Below are 25,189 nucleotides of genomic sequence, written 5' to 3' on the forward strand. Positions count from 1 at the left end.
CACAACTGCTGTTAGAGCTGGGAGGATCATAGATACCTGTGTTCATTTCACACTACATTCATCTTGTAGTTAAAAATATCGTATTCATTACAGTGTTAGCAGATGAGCTCTTTGACAGGAAAAGGCATTTTTTCCCTCCTCTACAAGTAAGGCTTTATGAGAAGGAGGCAGTGGAGCTGTCTCAGAAAACATAATGTATTGAGTATTGACCCCAGCCTCACAAACGAAGCTTTGTGTACTGTATTTAAATATTGTATTCTCAAAGAATTCTGAATTTATTTACACTTGCCTTAGTACTGGACATATCTAGAAAGGCCATAAAACATTTTAAGGAGCCATTAAGATGGAGCTGAATTACACATTTAAGATGGGGATTTTATTGCATTACTTATGGAAAAAGTTTACTGTCTTGCCAGACAATCAGTGAAGCAAGGAGGAAAAAAATTGAGACCTGCCAAATTTTTATTAATTCGTAAAGCATCTGAAAAAGGCTGTTTATTTGTTGCTTGCTTACCAACGTTCTTAAGAATTATGATGAAAATATTAAATTTTTAACATATGTTTACTGATAAAAGTGATGAAATTCCAATTTGTGTTAAATATTTATTACAGGCCTGTTTTTTCCCTTCAGATGTTTTTCCATGAGTGTAAATGGTTATGGAGATAGATTGTGGTATGTTGGATATATATTAATTCTGGAATAGAAGGGCATGTGTACAGTGAAAGGAAATTTATGCAGAGGACCATAAACACCACCAAACAGGGAATGTGGGGTATGTGTATAGAAAGTCATGGGAAGATGCAAGCAGCAGTGGGAATCTGTAAGGTGAAAGGCAGAAGAGGAATGTGCTTTTCAGCTATTCTGAGGAAATAAAGCATCTGTAAAGCTTTCCAAACTGGTACTGCAGGCTTCTGCTTTTCTTCTTATTACTGAAAATGGCTCAAAGTCATGGTCTCTCCTTAAAAGCTTTAAAGGAAATGAGAGAGTAGGGAGGTATGATTGATAATGCTAAAATATCTAACTTATAGTCAGCAAAGATTATGTAGATTACTCTGTCAATTTACTAAGGCCCTGACACCGCTCCATTCTTCAGCTATTTAAGGAGGTACTCCTACACGTTTCACTATGGAGTTAAATAATGTATTTAAGAATCTAAAATGGAAATTTTTAGCAAATGAAAGCAGAGCATTAGAGGAAAGCAACAAGATGAGTGAGTACAGTTTTTATAGGACTGTTGTAACATCTTCCATGGAAGATTAGGTACAAATGGTGCTTTTTTCAGATGTTTTCTTTCATCCTTACTCATGCATACTTTTTCCAATATGATATCTGTCTAGGTATCACTGTTAGCAGTTGTGACTTTTCCATCCAGATTCAGATGACAGTGAATGATGATAAAACATATTTGCACTCTAAGCTCATAGCAGTGGCTTTTTATAAACATTGTAATAATGCATTTAAAAGTTGCTTGTGCAGTGTCCAGCTTTATTTGGAAGAGAAGAAATTCCTGTAGGTATGCAGTACCATTACTCTCTGAAAGAGCTAGACAGGTATTTGAAACTACTGGTTTTTTTCATTCCTTTCAAACTGCTGGGAAAATAGTTGAATATACATTGAATTTGCCAGGGTGAATGGTATATGTAGGAAGACTAACAGTAAGGAGGCAGAAATGAAGACATAAATGCCAGGTCAAGAATACGGCTCATGGGCACGAAAGAAGTTCAGTTCCACTGTGTTACCCTGTCAGGGAACTGACTCTGCTTGGGACAGAGCACTCTCAGAAAGCTGTGCAGCTCAGCAGCTGCAGTGCTGCATATTGGATGATTTGAAGCTTAACTTTCTTGTTTCCTGCAGTGAACAATGATAGTGGGAAGTACTGGTCAGTTGGGATAAATTTTAAATCAGTCATTGGGCTTCCTGCCTTGTTTCCTGATGCTTGGGCCACCTTATTTATAAACCCAGGAGAGTTCAATAATTATTAGAAGAAAGTGTAATTAATTTATAGAGTTCTAGTTATTTTGCTGAGTACTGTCATTGGAAGTACAATGAAGCCTTTAAGTAACGTCCAGTCAATGTATAAAGCTGTCTTGTGGCTGCTAAACTTGCACATTATGCTGAAGTTGGATATAAACACTCCTTTTATAACATGCATGTCACTGAAGTACGCAGATGTCTTGGCTCTGAAAGTACGTTTATGAAATGAGTGCAGTACTGGAGTTATGCCAGGATTGAAACTCAGTAGTTTGAGGAGGAGTCCTAATACCTCTCAGGATGGGAGGTCAGCTGAATAAGTGGGCCTCCCTTGTTCTGGAAGCAGAATACTAGTCCTGGGAGAGTGTGCTCTATGCATATTAGTTGTATTAGGCTACAGTTCACTCCTGAAAAATCTGTGCTGTAACACTGCTATGGTTCTCATTTAAAAAAGACAATTCTGTTAAGTGTAGGTGCTTCATGTTCAACATGAAAATTAGAAGATAAAAAAATTCCCAAGCCAGTGAAGTTGTATTAATTTTTACCTAAACTCACGACAGTTTTGTGAAAAGGAAATGTGTGGATTCCTCATGCTAATTTTATATAGCTGATACGTGGATGTATATTTATGTAGTCTGTTGTATGTTATATATAGCGTGTTCAAATATGTATTTGCGTGTATAGATTCCTATGACTATAAAAAGCAGAGTTTTTAGGATACCTCTAGCAGCATGCATTCTGTTTGATTTTTAGAATGTTTCAGTTTCTTACATGTGGGGTGTTTGTAATAAAACAGGTGGGACAGCCTTGTCTGTGTGGCTGGATTGAGGGCACGGCTGTACATGATCCAAGTTGGATATTATACTTTCTCTTGTTTAGACCTAATATATTATATAATCTGACAGAAATTTGGTGGAACAGAGTTCTTTTTGTTGGATAATTTACATTGTAATTTTGATCTGTCATTTGAGACTGAGGTGTGAGATTTTATTCTAGTTAGCACATGAGGAATTGATGGCAGAGAATTGAGCCAGGAGTTGAAGTACTTGTTTTTTCAGCACTCAGCCTCTTTCTTTCTCTAGTGATAATGATGAAATGTGAACTAAAATTAAAATTGCAATAATATATTTTTTACACCTCAACATTACCTCTATTTGGCAAGATCCTTGGCTCTGTGGCAATATTGAAAATGAATCCATGAGAGTTCTGCTTTTGGTAGGGTTTGTCTACACATCTGTAATAGGCAGATATGAGTTACTTCTGGCTGTGCTGCAGTTCTGAACTCATAGTGTGAAGTGCTGTGCCTAAGATTACTGGGTTAAAACAGTGCTAAAAGCACCTTAGTAAAATTTCTGGCTAGAGCTGTCTTGCACCTGACTGACTTGTTAATGTAGTGACTAGAGAATGCTGTGCCATCTGTACTTACCTCCTTAGATTTGGGTTTTTGAGATCCTTCTAGGAGGATATAGAAATACCAGTTACTCATAAGACCTCTATAAAGGGTCATGCTCGAGAGCCCCTGAGCTTAGATAAATGGGGAATGGCTGCACAGTTCCTATGGCTGCAGTTAATGGAATGGAGGTGGCTCAGTTCACTTCTGCCAAAAGGCAGCATAATGCACCAAGTGCACAGAGCTTGGCCACATTACAGAACACAACCCCTTATTTCTTTCAGACTATTCCAAGGTATTAGGTGCTATCTTTCAAATCTGTGATGTAGTAAGGCACTTACAAAATGGTTATGTTCAAATGTACAGATCTTGTATAGTTAGCTACTCAACCTTACAGACAGTGTGGGAAATTGCTTTTAAATAAATACCAGATTTTGGAAAAAATTATTGTTGCCCTTTAAAATTTTCTTTGTTTTTTGAAAAAAATTGGTTGAGATATTAGAGATAGTTGCTAGCAAAGACTGAGATAAAATATTTTGTTTCAGATATTTTTGTGCAATGCCTTTTTCAGGAATACTAAGTGCAATCTTGAGAACAGATAGAACAACTGTAATGTTGCCTGACTACTGTAATACATGCAGTTAAGCTGTAGAAGTAAAAAACCAAGTTGTGTCCTGCCAGCTCATTAATCTAAATATTTGTTCTACTTTTTGCAAGTAAGTTTTGCTAAATGAACAGTATAACAAGTTAGCCCTAGATATCAGGAAAAAAAGTGGGGTAAATGCTACATATGGAGTTTCATGGAAGTGACTAATGTTAGTCATCAGAGTCTTTATTTTAATATTTAGTCCTTTCATAAAAACATAGAATGGCTTGGGTTGGAAGGGACTTTAAAGATCACCTAGTTCCAGTCCTCTCTGCTATGGACAGGGGCACCTTCCTCTAGACAAATACTGGCATTTAAAGTTGCCATTCTCAGGCAGTCCTTTATATGCATTACTTTTGATTTCATATATTATCAATACTAATCTACTACATCAATATTATTGTAAATACTCTTGGAAGCACACAGAACTAATTATGAATTTATGAATATGAATTAATCTTAATACTTTTGATGATTTATCAAGTGCTTGGCAATAGTTTTCTCGTTAAAATTTTATCTTTTAATTAATATTTTACTAGCAAATAAAAAAGCTAAATGTAAATGTTTGGGTTTAACTATTAGTTCAGTATAGTGTCTTCATAAGGAATAATACTGGATGTGCAATCCTTAGACCTGTCTGACATAGAACTTGAGAAAAGCATTGGCTGTCATATTTATATCTTGCCTTTTAACATTTAGCATCAGAAAAAGCACCTGTCTGGTCTGCTAGGGAGATCTGGGAAGTCTTTACCTTCTGTTTTGCTGTCACAGGCTTCAAATGAGTTTTGTTTCAGTCAAAATTACTCAAACACAGCTGTTCTTGGGATGGAGTATGGGGGCATGTTATAGACTCTGACCATATTGCTTTTAGAGGGAGGCTCCAGCATTCCCTTAAACATGGGGATGACATGCCAGCATGTCCCAGATGCCATCAAGAGCATGCTGAGATCCTGGCATCTGGGACTGCTTGTGTGCTGTGGAGCAGCTCCCAGGCTCTTTGTGGAGCAGTGGGTACAAGGCAGAACCTGCTGTGCTCCTTGGGGTGGTAGAGACAGTTCAGGCACACTGGCAGGGAATCTTACAGGCACGGATCTGGCTTTGCTGCTTTGAAGTTTCTGATACTGGAGGAAGCAATGTAGGAAGTGACCCCCATTTTGGCTTTGATGGTATGCATTTACTGTGTGTTAGCAGAAAGCAAACATCTGCCTGGTAACCAGGATGTGGTCCACTACAACTAAAACAGTGTGTATTTATAATGTTACATCAATCTCTCGTGTTATTTCTAACCACTGTTATCTACAGTTCTACAGCACAGTCAAAAGAGTGATGGCAATAATAAAAATAAGAGGGTAGAGTAATAAATGGCAGATGAGTGAATTTTCTTAATATTAAAAATACCAGTCTTTACACATCTGAATTTTACATAATCCACTGTAAGTTTCCATGCCATATTTAGGTACCTCAAATAACAATGGACTTTAAGCTGCTTAGACTATTTGTATTCTCAAAAATTACTGGAAGAGATTTGGTGCATTTCATCATCAATCTATGGCACTTAAGTAGCTTACATGTTTTTGATTTTGCACTTGTGATTCCTACCGATGTTGTTTAAAGGAGTAGATACATTGCCATTTTACTTTATTTCTTTTTTATTTTCAGCAAAACTTGCTCTATATATATACATATATCCATATTGGAATTTTGCAAAAATGCTGTGGATGACAAAAGGTTTTTTTTAGTCCTTTGAGTAGTTTGCCGAGTAGAATTTTTCTCTATTGTTTCTCTGTGTGTTTGTTTTTTAATTTAAGGAAGGTAGCTGTATAAATTTGAATGACATCATTAATGAATGGGAAGTGTTATGCACTTTGTGAGTTAATAATTTGTTTCATTCATTCATGCTTTTCTAGGGTATATTTGTGCTAACTAAACTAGTGGCAACATTTCTTTAGGTGGAAAATCTGAAAGCTGTTTCTGTTTCTTTTCCTGTTTTCAGGCACTGTTTTAAACACCTTAGATAAGTAGTCTAACTGAAGGTTGCAATTAATTGTCCAGAACATGGGAATGGAATGCTGGTCTGGCATAGCCCAAATGAGTTGTACTGAATTTGGCATGGAGCATAAAAGAAGGTGAAGTCACTTCTAATGATACGTCCCAATTCGTAAACAGGTGTTTGCCCAAGGGGAACACACCAGTCCTGCTTTGCAAGCATTATGGCAGAGTGAGTGATTCACTGGAATAAGTGAACATTTCTAAACATTCCCTCCCCCAAAATATATTATGTCAATCCTTTTAGCAATTCATGTTCAGTGAGGTATTGCTTGCAGCAGTGAAAGAGATTAGATTCCAGAAATTGTGGCACTTTTTATCTATTAACCCATCTAATGAATGGTGTTTTAAAATTTGATTGGCAGCTTCTTTTCCCATCTTAATTAAATTACTCCTTCACCCCAGTGTCTTTGAAGGACAGAGCCTTTAAGATGTCAAGTTAGTCTTTTATTGTTTGATTCCATGGGGAGCAGAGCTTGCTGACAAGTTGAGAGAAAGATGGGGAATCAGGAATATACTTGTTAAAATGCTCATTTAAAAGGTCTTAATAGTACTAACTAGGACAAAGAGGGAAATGTGCCCAGCCACGTGATTCTTCTTCACCTGACATGCAAAGAGCTTGTAACATTTCTACTATATAAAATTCTTTACTGAAGATAAAGTTAAAAATAAGGCAATAAGTAATTTTGAAGAACAAAAATACTTCTGAAAGCATGAAAGCAGTTCAAGGTGTAGAAAAAATTAAAATAATTCCATCTAAAAGTCTTCTGTTTCTTTGGCAGAATTCTTGCCTAACTTCCATTGAAGGGAAAATATCAAATCAGATATACTGATAAAAAATAAGATAAACTGCAGAGAAATAATATAGCTGTTTTGGGAGGAAGTATTGATGGAGAAAAAAAGTTGGTAAAGGCCTCCTTATGAAAATATTTAGTTTTAAATTAAGTGGGGATTAGAAGCAGATTATTTTAAGGTCAGCAATTGTGAATTATTAGAATAATCTCCCACAATTTCTATCTTAATATACACCAGTAGAAATTGCTTTCTTGAAGCCTTTCAGGTGTTTATTTGCATGTAGATTTGACTTCAGGGTTCAAAGTGCAAAACATATTATTTGAAGTTCACTGACATTTCTCTCGTGGATGTATTCTTGTTCATCAGCACCAGGTGGCTGTAAAAAGTTTGTCAGTTTAATGAGACACAATTTTCCTTTGGCTTGAAGAAGACACAGAAACCCAATTAGAAACAATAAAGGTCATCTTATGCTGTGAGGAATGTTTTTGCCATTCACATTACCCTTGTGGGCGTGGAGGACTGTTGCTTGTAAAATTCTCCTTTATGGTCACAACTTTTCCCAAGGACTTGTACAGATTCTGACCTATTTGCAAAACACTTTGCTGGACACTGAAATAATCTGATGAGGAGTTGTGCTTTGGGATCTAGCCTATAGTGATGTACAGCTGTGCTTTACACCTAGGGTATGTTTTATATTTACTTATTAAATTAATTCATCCTTTGTTTCCCATCATGTTTTAGTTTAGCTTGCATGCAAAATTTTCGATAAGCTGATACCACTTACGGAAATGAAGTTAAAATTGCCCTTAAGTCTTGGCACTATACTATATGATAATTAAGTGATCTTAGGCAAAACCAAAGCGCACCTTTATTTAAAGGAGACAGAGTTAAGACTGAGAAAATATGGCAAACTGATGTAAACATTATCCAGATTAATGATTCAGATTAGAGACCACTCAACTAATGCTTTCTAAAGCAATTGCAAATCGTGCTGGAATGAGAAAAAATTCAGGCTACCATGTTCTAGCAGTGATGTGAAAAATGTGGTGGGACTTTGCTAACTTGCTTTTCTATTAGTTCTGGAATGAAAACACCATATTATAGAAAAAGATTAGGGAGACCAGTTTCTTTTTAAAACTGGGCATTTTTACATGAAAATATTTTTGTGGGCTGCCAAGCAGTCAGAGTAAAGTTGGAAACAAAGTGGTGAATATGCAATGAAAGCATATACATTTCTTGCTGCCCACACAGTACACGGCACCATGGGTTAATGTATTAGCCTTTCAATTATAGGGGTCTTGTTCAGATAATACATGGAGTATATTTGTTTTGTCAAGTATATTGGTACGTACTATCACATCATCAATTATTTGAAGGTCAATTACAGTAGTTGTAATGAAATATAGGGAAAAGCTCTTTACTTGTTAAACTCCTAAAAATTACCAGGAATAAGTCCAGACAGAGAAGTCTCATGTTTTGCCCAACAATTACTCAATTTAACTGTTAATTACTTTCTTAAGAGAATGGTATGCAGCAGTGAAGATGTGTCCCTAAAATTATCCTTTCTATATTATATATAGAATATGTGTGTTGTCCATATATAGAGAAAATTACAACTTCTCCTTCTCTCACAATATCCCGTTCTATAAAAATTCTATCCTCTATTCTCCCTAGCTGTGGAGAATAAAACCCATGAATCTTCAGTAGCTGATTCCTGAAAATCTTAATTCCCATGGTGAATCCTAGGTACAACTAGTGTCCCAGCCAATTTAGAGGGCTGTGCTTTATAAACAAAATCTTACCCTTACTGGGAAGCAAACACCTTTCAAACAATGCTGTATTACCATGGAACATAACTGCTTCCGTGCTTCCACTTTATGTAGAGCTTTTGTTGTACAATCAGAAGTTTCAAATATAATGGAAAGTTTAATTAGAGCCACCCACGACCTTACTTGATAGTATAATCATCTTGTAGCAAATTGACCATCTCATCAGTTTTGTAGTCATAAATGCCATTGATGCTTTCAAACACATTTCACAATGAATTTACATACTTAAAAATCTGTATACCTACTGAAATACTTTTCTCATCCTATGAAATCTAAGAACACACTGCTAATAAAATGTAAAGTTTATATGTATGTAAACTGAACTCTTAAAAAAACGAGTTGTAAATTACTTTATTGGGTTAGCTGAAACCAAATGGGCTGATATTTTGCTTACTGAACTTGTGGCATCAGATGTTATTGAAGCAGAGAGGAATGGAAGGAAATAGAAATTCAGTTGTTGTAGTTAAATTTGTGACAAAGATTAAGGAAAAAGCTCTACGAATACATTTAGTGCAGGTGTGAGTTTTCTTTCCTGCAGAGGAATTTGTGTGTCTCGAAGCGGTATCGGTTGAGTCGAGAACAGAAGATAGGGATAAAAGAGCTCAGCACAATAGGGAAGAAACTTGCTTGATCCCCTGCCTACTTAAGTTAATTAGTTAATAGCATATTTTTCCTAAAGCTTTCTTCTGATTGGTTTTGAAATGCATGTAGAAGGGTCAGTATGAGGGGGCCATTCAGCAAACAGGAATGTTAGAATGCTATATTTTGTTTAAATCTTTTAGAATCTCTAGAGTTTCAGTTACCTGAGACTGGTACATTCATTAGAAGTGTTACTTTATTGTTTGTTTGGAGTTTTTTCAGCTATGATGTGACATAAAAGAGAAAAGTTTAATATGTATGCTTCACTGATCTAAAGGGAGAAGTTTTTGTTCTGATAAAATGATTTAATAGTTTCCAGATGTTACTATGGAGAATATTAAAAATTACTGTAAACCTTTTAAAATCCTCAGTAAGAGTTTAACTCATGTTTAAAAACAGTAAAAGTTTGGACAGACAATTCTGTATACAAGGAAGGTAAATAAGTAGTGACAGAAGAAGGAATTTCCAGAGAACTGGGTAAAGCTGATATTCAAATAAAGCAGATGAAGACTGAGATTTGTGTAAGGATATTGGCAAGGTATATGTCATGAATAAAAATAATGGAATGGCTGAAATGGAATTCTGTTAGAAAATTATTTAGGAGTATAATATAACCAGTAATGGTTAATACAACTGTATGGAAAGATATGATATTTTTATTTCTTTTCTTTATTATGTGTTTAGTTTGAATTATTAAAAATAAATAATTTACTTCTTATTGAACTTTTTTGTGCCATGGTTAAGGAAAAAACGATATGTTCATGATTGTTGTTATTCAGTATAGTTTGTCTCCCATTTCTGCTGTTTGTTCTGGATATTACTTTGCAAAATCACTATAAAAGGATAGAGAAAATTGCAAGTGCCTAAAAATAATGAGAGGGGACAAGAACTATATTGCTTTTCAAAGACCTGTAGATGGGTTACAGATTCAGATAATATATTTTTTCCAAAATCTGTTTATATGTCATCTGTGAAGCATCATCATCAAAGCTCAAAGAAAAAATTGTCTTGATGTCCTGTCATAAATAAGATGCGCTTCCAACCCATCAACTAATTTTATCAAATGACCAAAAAAAAAATCCCTTGCAATATTTTTATAGATTGATAATAAAGAAATAAATTGAGAAATACCGAGATGAATTTTGTTGTAAACTGGAAGATATTTGAAAAGAGAGCAAGTAGTTATGCAGGGGTAAGGCTCTTTAATGGAGCAGCAGGTGAATTGAGAGGCTGATATCACATGGAGAAAAACAGATAAGACAAGCGCTCACTAGAAAAGACGAAATGAAAGGGGGCAGTTATCAATTAGCAGGGATAATTACTGACAGAAGTACCCCTTGCCATTTTGAAAGGGACTTTGTCCATCAGTACTTTGATAGTAACTCCTGATAGTGGTAGTGATCTTTGAATGTTGAAAATGGTAAATATTAAGTTTGAGAGAAAGATTTATTTTACTTAATAGAGAACTTATTTTTCTTAAGTGAATTATTGCATCAAGGTTACTCTTTGCTTCAGTTTGTTTCAGTTTTTCTGTTTCTGTGAATATTGTTATGACTGGCAGCAGTTGATCGTTTCCTCTACACACAGAAAACTCCTTTTTAAGACATGATTATATATTAAGAATTATGCATATTTAATGTATTTGTATATAATTGGATATTAAGAAATAGGATTATCTATTGGAAAAAATGTATTTTTCTAGCTTGCTTACGTTCTGCACTTGATTTTTTCTGCGTGTAAAATCTCAGTTATGCTGAAGTCAGTGACAAAGCTTTCTTTTCTGGTTTCATTAAAGTAGAGTCAATTTTATATTTTATAACTGGTCAAGATTTACTTTTTAAAAACAGAATTACTGTAGAACAACTGTGTAACAAAAAATCTATGTTTTTACACTTGTTGACAAACAAAAAAGAGACTAAAAAGTTTGACCTGCATAAACTATATTTAATAAATTAATTTTGGTTAATTTTAAAGCACTCAGATCATACTAGAAGAGCAGGTTACAATGATGTTTTTTCCCCCAAGTAAAGGCAACCACATCAGTGAGATTTTCTGAAGCAATAACTTTCTAATAAACATTTAGGCTGCCTTCTGTGTAACTTGGCTTATAAGTATTGTGACACCCTAAGCTACCACAGGTATGTGAGGTGTATTCTAAACTGTAGTTTTTGAGTCTTTCTTGTTAATACTAATGTGTTTTGTAGTATGGGTGTTTAGTTAGATCTACAATATTTAATATTGTGTTTCAAAACCTGCTTGCTATGTGGATTCAGTGTATAGTTGTCTGTGATAAAATTTCAGGTTCAGACAAAGAATAACTATTTTACAGTGGTCTAAAAAAACTTTTCCTCTGTCACAAAATTTTGTTTACCTGTAGCTTTTTGTAATACTAGGAATAGCACAAAAAAAGGAAAATAACTTAGCCCCGTATAAAAGAGACTTGTTTGCGTTGGGTGTATATTGATTGTTTTTCAGCTATACTGTGAATTTTAAATAGAAGGATAGGCTTATGTTGGAATGGTTTGTTTCAATGGGAAAAAATACTGTTAACAGTTTTCAGGTAAAACTTTAGATCCTTATAGACAGAATTAATTAGATTTTGGGCTGTATAGACCATGAATCAAAACCCAAATGTACTAAAATTTTCTTCTTAAGGGAACTAAAATGTTTGTGGTTAATTTCTCTGTGGATCACTTTTCTGGCTGCTTTTGCAGATTTAAAACATGTTACTATTCAAAAGAAATTGTTGGTAATTTTGTGTCTTTAATTCTGTGCTGCTATATGGAAGGAAAAAGTTGTGGGGAATACCAGTAAGTAACATGCTTTGAGCTTATTTCTATTCTCCTTTTTTCATTTTGCTGTCATGTGAAGATCTGACTCAGAATTCATGCCTTGGTGTGTATGCACCTCAAGACACCTATTGTCCTTCGAGGGTATATTGAAGAGAAGTGGATAAAGGAAGGGAGAGTAGACTTCTGTACAGGAGACTGGTTGTTCCAGTCAAAAAGGAGCTGTGGAAAACAGAACCTAACAATATTGTGGATAGTTTCGTGCTTGATCCTAAGGAATTATTGAGGAGTGTCTCCAGTGTGCAGAACAGGAGGACTGATAAGTGAGGTGATATAGTCATTGCTCTGTTGCCTTGTTTTAAGAAGGCTTAGAGTAATGCCAAGTAACCTGACAGTCTTGGGAATACTGGAAATACTTGGGAATACTTTATTTTTTACTCCAGAAAAAAAGCAATGAAAACTGTTTGCAGGATACCTTTCACAGACTATCCTGAGCTGGATCCATAAAGATCAGCAAAATCCAACTCTTTTGAAGATGAATAATATTTTCAGAAACAAGTAACTAAGGGATGCAGGTTTTTAATGTATTTTAAAAACTATTTTCTCTACCATGGCTCTGTATGTGGATAGTTCAGTCATTCTACTGAGATGTGGGATGCTAAGGGAAATAGTGGAAATAACTCCCAATGATAGTGAAATGCTGGGAATGCTTCTCAAGTAGAATTAACAAACTGTGTGCAGGAAATTAGGAATATCTAACCTACAAAATTGGTTACTATGTTTTTTTAATTGGTAGATATAAAAAATTCAAACAAGATCCCTCAATAATCAGTGCAGTATTAAGTTCCAAATGTTCCCTTGGATTCCGTATGTCAGATTTAATGAAATCTAAAAAATAATTCTCATCATGTGGAACTGACTGTTTTCTATACTTTGTTTTTTTTTGGAGTATTGTGAACAATAGGGGAAAATGCTATTCATAAGCATATGTGCTGCAAAAACATTGATCTTAGTTTATCTCATTATAACTTAAGGGGTCATCACTAACTCACGCCTATAAATGCAGTATTAAGGGTAGCTGGTATTGTAAAAATTCAAATTTTTAATCTCTTCCGGCCTTTTCAGTGTTTTTAGGAAAGAAAAAAGCTAAGATCTCCTCCTCCTCCCTGCAGTTTTAGGGTTCCTTATGCAATGTTGTGAGGCATGAGAATACATCTGCCCTGAAATACTCAAACACAGCAACATCTTGCTTACAATCTGTCAGTCATTTGAATCAAGTTAAGGAAAAGACATTTATTGATAATGAATTGATTGTCTCTGATGAGATGAAATTGTCCTTTGATTCTATTTCTCATATGGACTTCATGGCTAAGGGTCATCTATGGATATCCCTTGAAAAAGGTGGAAATGCTTTGCTGATATAGGTGGGTGAGATTAGCAAAAGCAGATTTCATCTAGGGAAGTTTGATTTTCTCTGTAGTCAATGGAGACAAAGAAGGGTCTTCTGGAGTCAAAGACACTGAAAGTCAGGTACCTTCTATTGTTAAAAAAAAGTTAATGGTCTCTCCACTCTTTTATAAAGGAAATTAAGGGAAACTAGCCACCTCATCTTACAATTTTTCTTTGTGGATCTCACTCTGTTTTAAGCAGCTGTGGTCTTCTATTTGCTCCAAAAGAAAGCAAGAGTACATATCTTCCTGGTTCCTCATAGTTTCTTTGCACCATGTGGGTGGCAGGCACTTCTTCCTCCAGTTCCTTTAACCATAAGCTCTGCAATGGAGTTATATCCTTTGGGAAATTTTTTTTGTCTTATATATTCCCCTAGGAATTTTCCATTTCCATTTAGTAGAGAACATTGTGTTTGGCTCATATTCTCATTGCACAGTGGGTTCTCTATAGTAGTTCTTTCCGCAGGAATGGTGCTCAGTAATTCTCTCCAGTCCCATCATTTAACAACCTGCCAGCTGTGTGCTTCCTTACATGATCAATGGAGCTCAGGAAGTTTGTTCTACACTTCATGTGAGGTTTTATCTATTTTTATATATTTTCACCATTAACTTTTGACAAGTGGCCTAGCATCACTTTAGAGGGAATTGCTTACATGGAACCTGTCAATGCAGTCTGATTCCAGCTGTGGGGACCTGCAGTGTAAGTCTCAAATGCCATCTTTGTTTATGGACTCCTAATCAGGTTGCAAGGCATCTGATCTTTTCTAGGACCACCTCCAGAAGCAGGCACTGGAGGTGGTCCTAGAAAAGATATGAATATGGACTATTCATGAATATGAGTGAAAGTAGACAAAAGTTTTTCCTTAAGTTCCTATCATTTTATCCATGTTGAATTTTGCTCTCATCCATAACAAATACTTCTTTCCCTCCATCTCTCCTACCCTGACAGATGCTGAAGGAAGAGAGCATTGCTACTCTTTCAGGGGATGTAACTGTATAACTTAGGTCATGTTTCTGAGCTCCACCAACTGAAAACATCAAAGTGAATTTATTCTGATATTTGGCCAACTTATTTAGTCATCCCTCTAGACAAAAAGTTTATCTGGATTTTTGGTCTGCAGTGTGGCTAGAGTATACGCTACCCAGATGTGTTTTCCTAACTTTGATGCAATAGAATAAAGGAAACATAAATACCCTTTTGAATACATCTTGTTATGGCAGTAATAGTTGAAACTAAGTTAAAACTATTAGATTTGACTGAACTGGGGCATGAACTTCAGCTGTATTACATCAGGGGGAAAAAAAAAGTGTTTAAATTAAGTTTTTGGGTATTTTTTTAGAGGAAAATCTTTTCTTATCAGAAAGCCTATCTCAGCCAAAATCAGTAAGAGCATTTGTTACTAATTTAGTGGGGTGTGTTTGCATGTGATTATATATTAGTGTTGAAAAGCGAGCTCTTTCCTGTTGTACATAATTGAGTGGATATGCAGTAGGATTATCCTTAAACTTCTGCTCAGACAACGAGGAGATTTTTCAAGATTGAAACCAGAGAAAGTTACAAGGTTAATTATCACATTTCAGACACTGAATTGTACCTGACACTTGCTATCTCTACCCTGTGCTTCCCTACCTCTAGCAGCCCCACTGGGAATCTTAGCCTTAGCAGGACTTAAAATTTTAAAACTGTACATCTTGTTCCATCTCCTCCATAAGCTCAGCTGCTTGTTAGAATAAAGGAGAAGTTGAGGAATCAGATGTTTGCATGGAAGGTTGTTATCTAAATGCATTAAGGCTTGTACATTTGATGGTGTCAAAATTTTCCTTCATGGACAAAATGGCTTTCTTCTAGGAAGCAGTGGTGAACTGTGAATCTTTGGTGTGACTCCAAAGACTTTTTAAAAGTGAGAGATTCTTCCCCTTAACTCCAGGTGGCCTGAACTGTTTTGCTTTACTGTCAGCATGCTAGGGTAATAGGTAGTGAGGCTGAGTCAAAAACGGGTGAATTTGCCACACAGCTCTTTTTTTTGATAGAGAATTGGTGCTAAACATACATAAACAAACTGAACATAATGGTGTTTCATTATACTGTTTGCTAGCTCTTCCATACTTCCATATTTTCATTCATTTTGAGGAGACAACAACAATGAGGGATATGAGTGAAGCTAGTAGTTGTCCTACTGCAAGTAGGTATAAAGTCGTATTTCCAAAAACATTAGTGAAGGACTTTGCCATTACTGCCAATTGTGAATTGTTTTTTGTGACATAAGTGCATCAGTAAATACTGTATTTTGAAATGAAAGTCAGAAAGCCATATAGCTTCAGCTGTGTTTAGAAGTGCACCAGGAGAATGCCACAGAATATTATGCTGAACAATAGTCTCACCCCTGGGAGTATGTATGTGCATATATAATGGCAGACTTACTTTTTCGAAACTTACCCATAGCCTATGGTGAGATATGCTTACTTCATTAGAATAATCCTCAGTTTAATGATTTTTACACTCCAAAATAATCAATTGTTTTGTGGCTCATCTTATTTTGGACATAAATTTTTTGGGATGAGTATTTTCTTACTTTGGTTTGTTGGTTTTTTTTGGTGTGTTTTGTTTGTTTGTTTTCTTTAAATTTTTTAAAAAATTAATATTGTTTTTATTTCTGCCTAAGTTCTAAATCTTAAGTTTAACTGGCAGAATGCACTGCCTGAGTTTATTGTGTGGCTAAGGCAGGTGTGCCGGTAAAGAAAACTGCACCTGGTTGTGTACCTGTAGGCTTTGTGCTTGTGAATTAGCAGGGTATTTCAGGTGGGAATTTCCTTAATTCTTCACTTTGAGAGAAGAGTTAGAAGGCGCAGTTCCAGGTGTGCAGAAGAATGAGTATCCTTGGCCATTATCTGCAGCACAACTAATTTGGTGACCTAAAAATATATGTTCTTTTCATCAACACCTGAAGATTTGCTGTTGAACACACTGTAATGTTACTTCAGGTGTTTTTTGTTTTGTTCTCTTTCTGTAGGTCGAGAGTTTCAGGCAGGGATATGATGCAACTCTTTGCTGCTTCATTATTAGGTTAAGACTGCCTGCTGTGTGACTTGGCAGTAGGATATTTTTGGTCTTTCAGTACTTGTCTTGCCCCCAGAAAATGAAAGTACCCTACTAAAAATAATAATACCTGTATAGCAGTACCTGTTGACTTAGAAGTTTAATGTCACATGAAGTAGGATGCAGTTCATAAAGGGTTTTTTGCTGGGTATTGTGGTGAAGCAAGCATTAATGTGGTCTGTGCTGTACTTCATCTGTGGAGAAACACAAGAGTTTTCTTTGTCTGAAATTTATTGTTGTAGCACCTTGTATGAACAATGAATTTTTACTTTCCTAAATGATGCCATGATGTTTTTGAAACATTTTTTTTCCTCCTAGTAAATCCAGTAATTCTAGAACTTAAATCTCTGCTTCATTTTCTTCAAGGTTAATAGATTGTGGTTTTTGACAGAGTTTTACAAACCTGTATTTCATTGTGATGTTCCTATGTTTGGAAGTGGTTATGTCTCATCCAGTAAAAAAAGAACAGAAGACATTATGGAAAACTTGTAATTCAAAGACAAAGTATTCAAGCAAGCAATTCATGTATGATAACCTTTGCACTTTGACTTGGGAAGCTTGTTTTATTTCTAAATGTACTGTCATGTGTTCTCAGGATTTTACTAATAACAGAGAAAGTCTATAAGTGTCTCAAAATAGAAAAGTAGTTTTAATGAGAGAGGTCCTGAAATTAGTGTTATAGTTAAGTCTGAGCTTCTAATTAGCCTGCCATCCATTTTCTTTGGTTTCTATGTTTGGAATTTGTTTCCAGAATGTGTAGTTTTAATTTAATCATTCTTAGCCTTACTTTTACTCTTAGACACTGTATTAGTCAACCACAATGTTTTTTAATTACTTAAAATTCTAGCTCCATCTGAATGAGGGGTTCTGGAAATTTCTTCAGTTAATGCAGTATAAAGCAGAAGTGCCAAAATTGCAAATGGGATTGGCATTGGGTTGGAATTCAGGTTAGAACTTCTCTATCTTCAGCTGGCTTGCTGATTTGTTTGATGTTGATACTTTTATTGTTAAAGGTCTCAGAATAGAATTTGGTGGAATAGCTTTGTGTTCATTTATACAGAGGGGAAATATCTGTATTATGTATTACTTGGATTTGTTCTTATTGCTCTTTTCAAGATGTATTTGTCAACACATTTTTCTTTTTCATTATTACAATAAGATAGAGATATGAACCGAAGTTGTTCTAGGACTTGTTTTACAGTGTACTTTCTGGGAAGCAGTAATTTGTGGATTTATTCTAGATTTCTAAAACTACTCTCATCACGTGATATCTAACATGCTGCAAATGCTTTTCCCCCCCACTAGATGCATATGACTGATAACAGTGAGAGTAGTGGTCCTTGACAGGATGAAATCCTGCCTTTACTGAATGGATGCAGTGCTCCCACTGGGGTAAATGAATCCTTAATTTGACCCATTGAGCTTCATTGTACATTAATTTTTGCAGAAGTACAATCTGATATGTTTGTCTTGATTTCTTGGCTATCCATAATTTAACTGCTCTGATAGGCAATTAAAACTTTTCAGGTTGGGTCTTCTGGTTTTTCAACTGTTTGTTTAGGTGCAAAGCTTATTTAAACACACAGTTGAAGCATTCAACTTCAACTGTTTAATTTTTTTTCTTTTATTGTAAAGTTTTTTTGTTCATCATTACATAATGCCATGTATTTGGTGACACAGACCAAGCTCTCCACCTCTCTGTCTCCATTTAGCTCATGTTTGGCTGTATTTTATATACATTGCTGCCAATTCAACTACAGCTTCACAATGAAACTCTGTCTTCAACATTCATTGACTATCACAGATTCTGTGACATATCTGTGTGCTATTTAGCACATCCCTTTGCCTAAATAGAACTTTTGTTTTGAAGGGTTAAGTAAAGGATTCATTGTAACTCAGTGTGTTCTTGGGTTTTATGTAATTTGTAACAGATGTTGCTTCACTTGGATAAGCTACTAATTTTATAACTCCACTTTTAAATTTGGATTTTGTAATGTAGAACTTATTTTTAAATGCATTGCAAAGTGCCATATATATTTTGGAACACGTTTGTAGCATAATTCCAAGAATTTTCCCCCCCTATCTTGGTATTTAACAGTTGTACCAAATTTGTTACTTTTACTCACAGTTGCAATTTCTCACATGCAAAACTGCTTGCAATATTTACCTGTGTGTAGACCATTGAGAGTAGGTGTCACGTATTTAAATAATCATCATTGTATTGTTAGTATCGACCATATTAACTCATCTGGTGTCTCAAAATTGGTAAATTCTTAAAAACAAACACAAAAAGCCAATAATATAGGAAAAAAGAGACAAATATAGATAAGTATATTAAACAAGTTAAAATAATCTTAACTGTAATCCTTTCTGCAGATGGGACATAAGAAACAAAAGGAATTCCTCATTTCTGTTCCCATGGCTTTACACAAGGAAGCTCAGTCAAGGATGGGCAGCAGTATAAAGCACTAAGATGGTTTAAATAAGCAGTAAATGGGCAACACTGATGGGAACAAGCAAGTTTTGCCACTACATTAGTGTTGCTAAGACAGAAAAAATTTTGAAATTGATTTATACACATGAAGAGCTGCATGTTAAGCATCAAAGGAATATGAATTTCTTACGTTAATTACAATGTACTAATTTAAAGTAGAGCTAACCAGGTGGTCTTCATTCTTGGATTTTACTGGGAAGGTTGTTTATATACTTAGGACAGACAAAATAGAAAATTCCTATGGAACAGGGTGACATTGATCTATCAGTAATTTGGGATTAAATGTATTGGTACTCAATTGGTACTTTTGGATAATGCACTCAGGTGTCTGGGGTTCTAAACCCACTAAATATTTTGCAGTAATTTTCAAAAGTGATTCTATTCAGACTATAATAATGTAGATAAAAGCTGGAGAGAGAGACTTCTGAAGAAGAAGCCTATTTTCTTAATGAGTATTCTAAAGAGGAAAAATTAAGAAGCTGGAGATATATTTTCCTTTTGAACTGACCATATTTATACTACTATGCTGCTGTATAGCTGAAATTATATTTACTTTATCCCCAAAGATTTTCTTATTGACATCATTGTCACTAGTTCTTAAAATGAAAGAATTAAAATAAATTATGCAGCATGATTCTCTGTGGCAATAAGCCACTCCCGCTTTGGTTTTGTGTAAGACACAGTTTGATGTTTGTGAAGTTGCAAAAGAGGGTTCTCAATATAAGCAGTACATGCATTTAGCTCTTGTAAGTGTTTGAGTGGACTGTCATCAAAATGTGCAGCCTTTGTTATGCTTGTAGATGGTATTGCTTTGTGGTAAAATCCAATTTAGAAAGGTGCAGTAGAGCTGTTAGTGATAATTCTGTCTGGGAAGCAACAGAAGAAAACAAAACCACACAGCTTCCCTGACAGCCCTCAGTATTTTCTTAATCTAACTCTTGTTTTCAGAGTTACAGACTGCTACAGTAATTACTCGTGTTAATTTCATGTTCATCAAATGAGGCAGTAGATTTTCAGGAGGTAGCTGTGTGCATCCAGATAAAGCATGGGTCATCATGCTGCAATGTCTTTTGTCTCTGCTGTCTTCTCTCATCAAGGCCATGTGGAGCTTCACTTGAAAGTCGAGTATTTGGCATCTAGTGAATTGAAGCTTTGTTGTCATCATGGTGGTCCTGTGCCACAGTTTAAAGAGCTGCAGTCATGGTTAGCACAAGCTGAGACATTCTCATAAGGGTCAGATAATTGTGGCCTGGGGTACTTAATCCCAACGTGCGCTCTCGCGTCGCCACTGCCGCGCTGTGGGAACGCCGCGGCGTTTAGAAGTGCTCCCTTGTGACAGGGACGTGCTCATTCTTCCTGGTGACGGAGCGCTCGATAAAGATCGCCCTCTGACATGGATATCTCTGCCCACATTCCATAAAGCTTCAGTCACCTGTCAAAGGCTCTGTGCACAATGGCTGTTGAGTGAGATGGTCTGCACAGGGAATCAGGCTGCTAATCACTGCTTCTCTGTCTTGGAAACTACTTTGAGACTTGCCTGTTTAAAAAACCAAAAAGTTTACTCCTAGAGTAAGGGGCATTAAGAATTTTATATATAGAGGTGAAAAAAGGGGCTCGTAAGAAAAAACATATTTGACTTCAAATGCTTACACATCCTATGTGAATTAAGATATGTGATGGAGACTTCTTAAAACCACACACAAAAAATTATTAGGCCTTGTTTTACGTTTGGCAACTGAGTTGTATTTCCTTCTCTAAAATTGGGAAAAAGTGAGACTAGAAGTAAATGTCCTGTGTCAACAGCAATGAAGAAGCCATAATTAGCATTTCTCAGGTCTCCAGTTCTTCCTGTTTTATATTCATTAACATCCTGCTTTATGAAGATTTAATTCTGCTTAAAAATAGTTGAAAGGGGTTAGATCCATTAACTTTCTTGCAATAAATTATTCTGTAAAAACAATTGCCAGAAGAGAACTGTGAGCTTCGTCATCCATGTGTTCATTTCAGAATAGTTAAATTTCCAATGTTACCTTTCATATTGTAACAAAATTTTCATACAAGAGTTGCTCATAAGTGCTATGGATGGCATGTAAAGAGATTCTCTATTCCTTAAATGCCAAAATTCTGTTTCTTCATACTTCATTTCTGCTAAAAGTAAAGTTACTTCAGAATTCTGGAAGCTGAACCAAATATATTAGAACTAGATGACAGTAAGACTAGTTGGCTATTTTTTTACCAGTTGTGAATAGCTGGTTTTTTTCTTCTTCTGTTTAAACAAAACAAAAAAAAAAAAAAAAAAAAAAAGAAAGAAAGAAAAACATATTATCTGTCGCTTTTTCCTGTTTTCCCTTTTAGGATATGGCATAAAATCTAGCAGGGTTTTCAGTCCCAATGGTGTTAGGGACTACAAGAAAATATACTACCCACACAAAAGAAGCTCCCTGGAACTTCATGCACATTTCTTGCCCTTTATTTTTTCAAAATTTTCTTCAACTTCCTATCCAGCTAAGAAGAAAGTGTTTTGTATTTTTGGAATTGTGTTTGTATTTTTTTATGTTATTAGAAGAAGCCTGGGAGAGTCATTATTATGGTCCATTATTGCCTCAAGAAGTTTGTCTGTACAAGAGTGGGCTATGTTGCAAGCCTTTTTCAAGAGGCATAACTAATTTTGAATTATTGCTGGATGTTAAACAATGACCTAAAAATATCTTACACTACCTCTAATGATGGAGAACTCTGGTTTTAAAACTTGCATCAGCATTAGTTTACAGTTTTCACATGCTTGACATCTTACAAGATCTACTTAGCAATGAAATAAGCATGGAGAGACATCTTTCTGCTTAAACACTTAAGGCTGAAAACATTGAGAAATGTTCTATACTTGGAAATTATTGAAGTTAAATCCTTGTAATAGTGTTGGGGTATGAAGTTTTTAAGACTATAAAAAAATATCTGTATTTCAGTTCTACTACCAGTGTAAGTGAGAATATGAAATGTAAATGAATATGAATATGAAATTTAAAAAGGTTAAACATGATCTTTGTTTAGAGATAATTACTTGGTTTTTTACAGTATACTTTCATAATAACTTAACTGGCCTTTACTTTTCTGTAGTTACGTGTATTGAAACAGAGTAGGGGTCTGTTCAGAAAAAAATTAAAATAATATAAATCAAAAGCAAGTTTTGATCAGTTATAGAAATATATGTTCAATATTGTACATCCACACTATTTCAGTATCTCTTAAATATTTAATATTTCCTGCATCAGATACTTTCCTTTCATTCATAAATTTTAGAAAGATCATTTGAAAAACTTTTTTTTAGTTTTCTTTGTTTGAAAGCTTTGTGATATTGAAGAAGGAGAAAGAAAAATTTTAAGTAGGCAATGATAGGTCTTATGCCATATAGATGGACTTTTTACTTAATGGTTTCCAGTTGGTCTAAAATCTTTATATATAAGCTACATTTGAGACTGTCGGTTGCAATGTATTTTCCTACCTATCCTGTGAAAAAGTGAGACAGGGAGAGGTTTTCTTTTATTATAAGATTTTATATCTATTTAGAAAGTTGATGAAATAGATATTAAACAGATTGAACAGCTACTCTGGGAACTGAAAATAAAATGGGGATATGATGGAGAAATCATGATTGAGTCTGAAGAGACAAGGGTCTCAGATGGCAAAGGGTACAGATCCTTTATGTTCCTCAAATATTACAAAACATAAATAGAGATGTTCAGGCAAAAATAAAATGATTAAAAATATTAATGTCATGTCATTAAAACTTACTCATTCCTAACTTTTGCAAGTGTTTGAATGAAGAGCCCCAGAATACTTCTAAAACTTGTAGCTCATGTCCTGGGAGATTTTTAGGATAATTTTACTCCATGAGAAAAGATTCCCCCCCCCCCCCGCCCTGTCAAGTATTTACTGAGTAACCATGTATTGTCAAGGAATCTTTAGTCTTGAGGCTTTTTAAAAATTACTACGTCTGTGTGTGCCTACGTTATAGTGTGGTAATTCATATTGTATATTCATATTGTATTGTCCTGTGTCCTGGATATTCCAGATCTCAGAAAGCTATATTGGGTCACTTCATCTGTTAACAGAATAATTAGTGCTTAAAAGTGTTTTTTCCCGCTCCTTGTTATTTCTGTAAGTTTAAAGTAGAGCTTGTATATGTGCAGTTATCTGAAGATTTAATTACTATGTTTCAGTGACCTGCAATGCTTAAAGACTGCACTTCTCCTTTAGAAACTTAGGTCTACCACTTTTATAACATATATAAATATATTTGCCTAATATTATTGTGCATGAGAACTGTAGAATTTTGTGCCAAAGAAGAACTTTTAATAGTTGTTCTTCTTAAGGGTTTTTATGAAACTGCTTTCAAAATAGGTTTTGGACTTGGTACATCTGGTATTGTTTGGAAGTACTGGGATATATTTGTTTTACACCTAGAGCCTGTGAAAAGGTGAGCATCTCCTTTGTTCATGTTTATAAAATAGGAAGGAAACCTATCCTTAAATGAAGGCTCCATAAGGTAAAAGGCCATGTCAGTTACTTCTCTTTATGCTGTTTGTGTTTCTGAAGTACATAGGAGAATGTCAGGTGAAATATAGCACAGAGTGAGAAATAACCTGGGAATCTATGAATGACTCCAGAAAGTAGCCTTTGCTATGTAAGTGGGGTTCAGGTAGTTGTCACACAAGGGTAACTCTGTTTGCTTAGATATTCAACAAAATTAATGTTGTCTGAACATTATCCATACAGGTAGCTTGCCAGGAATTCTGAATTGTACTGTCCCAGTCAGTGATGACTTTGGAGGAAGCATACCAGTGAATGAGCACACCTCATTAGCATATTAAATTCATCTTCATTCATTGTTCTTCCCAAATTTTCAGTTGTATATTGGACAGGAAAAGAAATTAGATATTTGAAGGGCTCTGTTAGACTGAGGAAGATTTTACTGTTGTTGCTTGTCTCAGAAAGATGAAGCTGTACGATGCATAAAATTACTGTTACATGGGTCAGAGACAGCTGGTGTAGATTGCTACATAGTGTGCTGCTTATCAGTGGCTTTGTCACCCATAACTCTTGGAAAGTGACTGTGATATGGAACTTCACCTTTTGTAGAACATGAGGTGTGGAAAGCATCAAGGCTTTGGTCAGAGCAAACTGAATGCCAACACAGATGCATCAGGTGACATGTTGGTGATATCATTACTGTTCTCTGACCAAAGTTTTTATGTTGGTTTCACTGCTTGGGATTAATTTCTTCGTTCTCCTTCACATGGTTAGCTGGGGTTTTTTGTTTGTCTATTTTGTTACTTGGCTCTGATTTATGTAGTGTTTGGACTCATGGGTGTCCTGTGGGTTTTCTGCTTTATTTGGAAAGATTACATTTTAAAATCTAAAACAAAAGCTATCAACACATTTTGTTTGAAATGTTTCATATTTATAGTTCCCTAAAATTCTGTTTTCTTTATCTTCCCAGTCACATGGGAGCTTGGAGGGAACACACATACATCTCTAATGCCAGCATTGCAGATTAAAAATAGTTTTCCTCCACCAAATGCTAACAGCTGGTTGGCTCTCTTTCCCTGCTGAAGATGCATCATATAGTATTTTCATTTTCCTGCTGTTGCCAAAATGTTAATGGATCAGGCTCTGCAAGTTGTACTTTGTAAATTCTGCTGTAATACTAATTACACTTAACTGCATTTCTATGAGGCTTTTCACAACTCCCGTCAAGCACCTATTACCCTGTCTTGCAAATAAATAAACAGAAAGTGGTTGAGAGAGGTGCTTTGTGTTGATTTAAATAACAATCAGATAATCAACGCTTCTGTAAACCAAGTGTTGTTTGGGTAGCATGGAGATATAATGGCACTCCTGAGAACAGGTCTTTTAAGTTGTGCTCCCCCAGGATGAATCCCTAACCATTGTACCTTTCCTTTACTTGGAGTACTTCAGCGCAAATACTGTGGAAAGTCTCTTGTCACACTGAAGTTACAGCAATTGCCTATTGAAATGATTTCTGA

General features: G+C 35.3%; 1 protein-coding gene across 4 annotated transcripts in view; it reads left to right on the top strand.

The window, feature by feature from the left end:
• BBS9 (Bardet-Biedl syndrome 9) overlaps positions 1–25,189 on the top strand; it is a 285,201-nt gene that overhangs the window by 101,088 nt on the left and 158,924 nt on the right. The gene's annotated exons all lie outside the window — the stretch shown is intronic.

This window comes from Zonotrichia leucophrys, chromosome 2 (assembly GCF_028769735.1).
Source record: "Zonotrichia leucophrys gambelii isolate GWCS_2022_RI chromosome 2, RI_Zleu_2.0, whole genome shotgun sequence".
Taxonomy (NCBI): Eukaryota; Metazoa; Chordata; class Aves; order Passeriformes; family Passerellidae; genus Zonotrichia; species Zonotrichia leucophrys.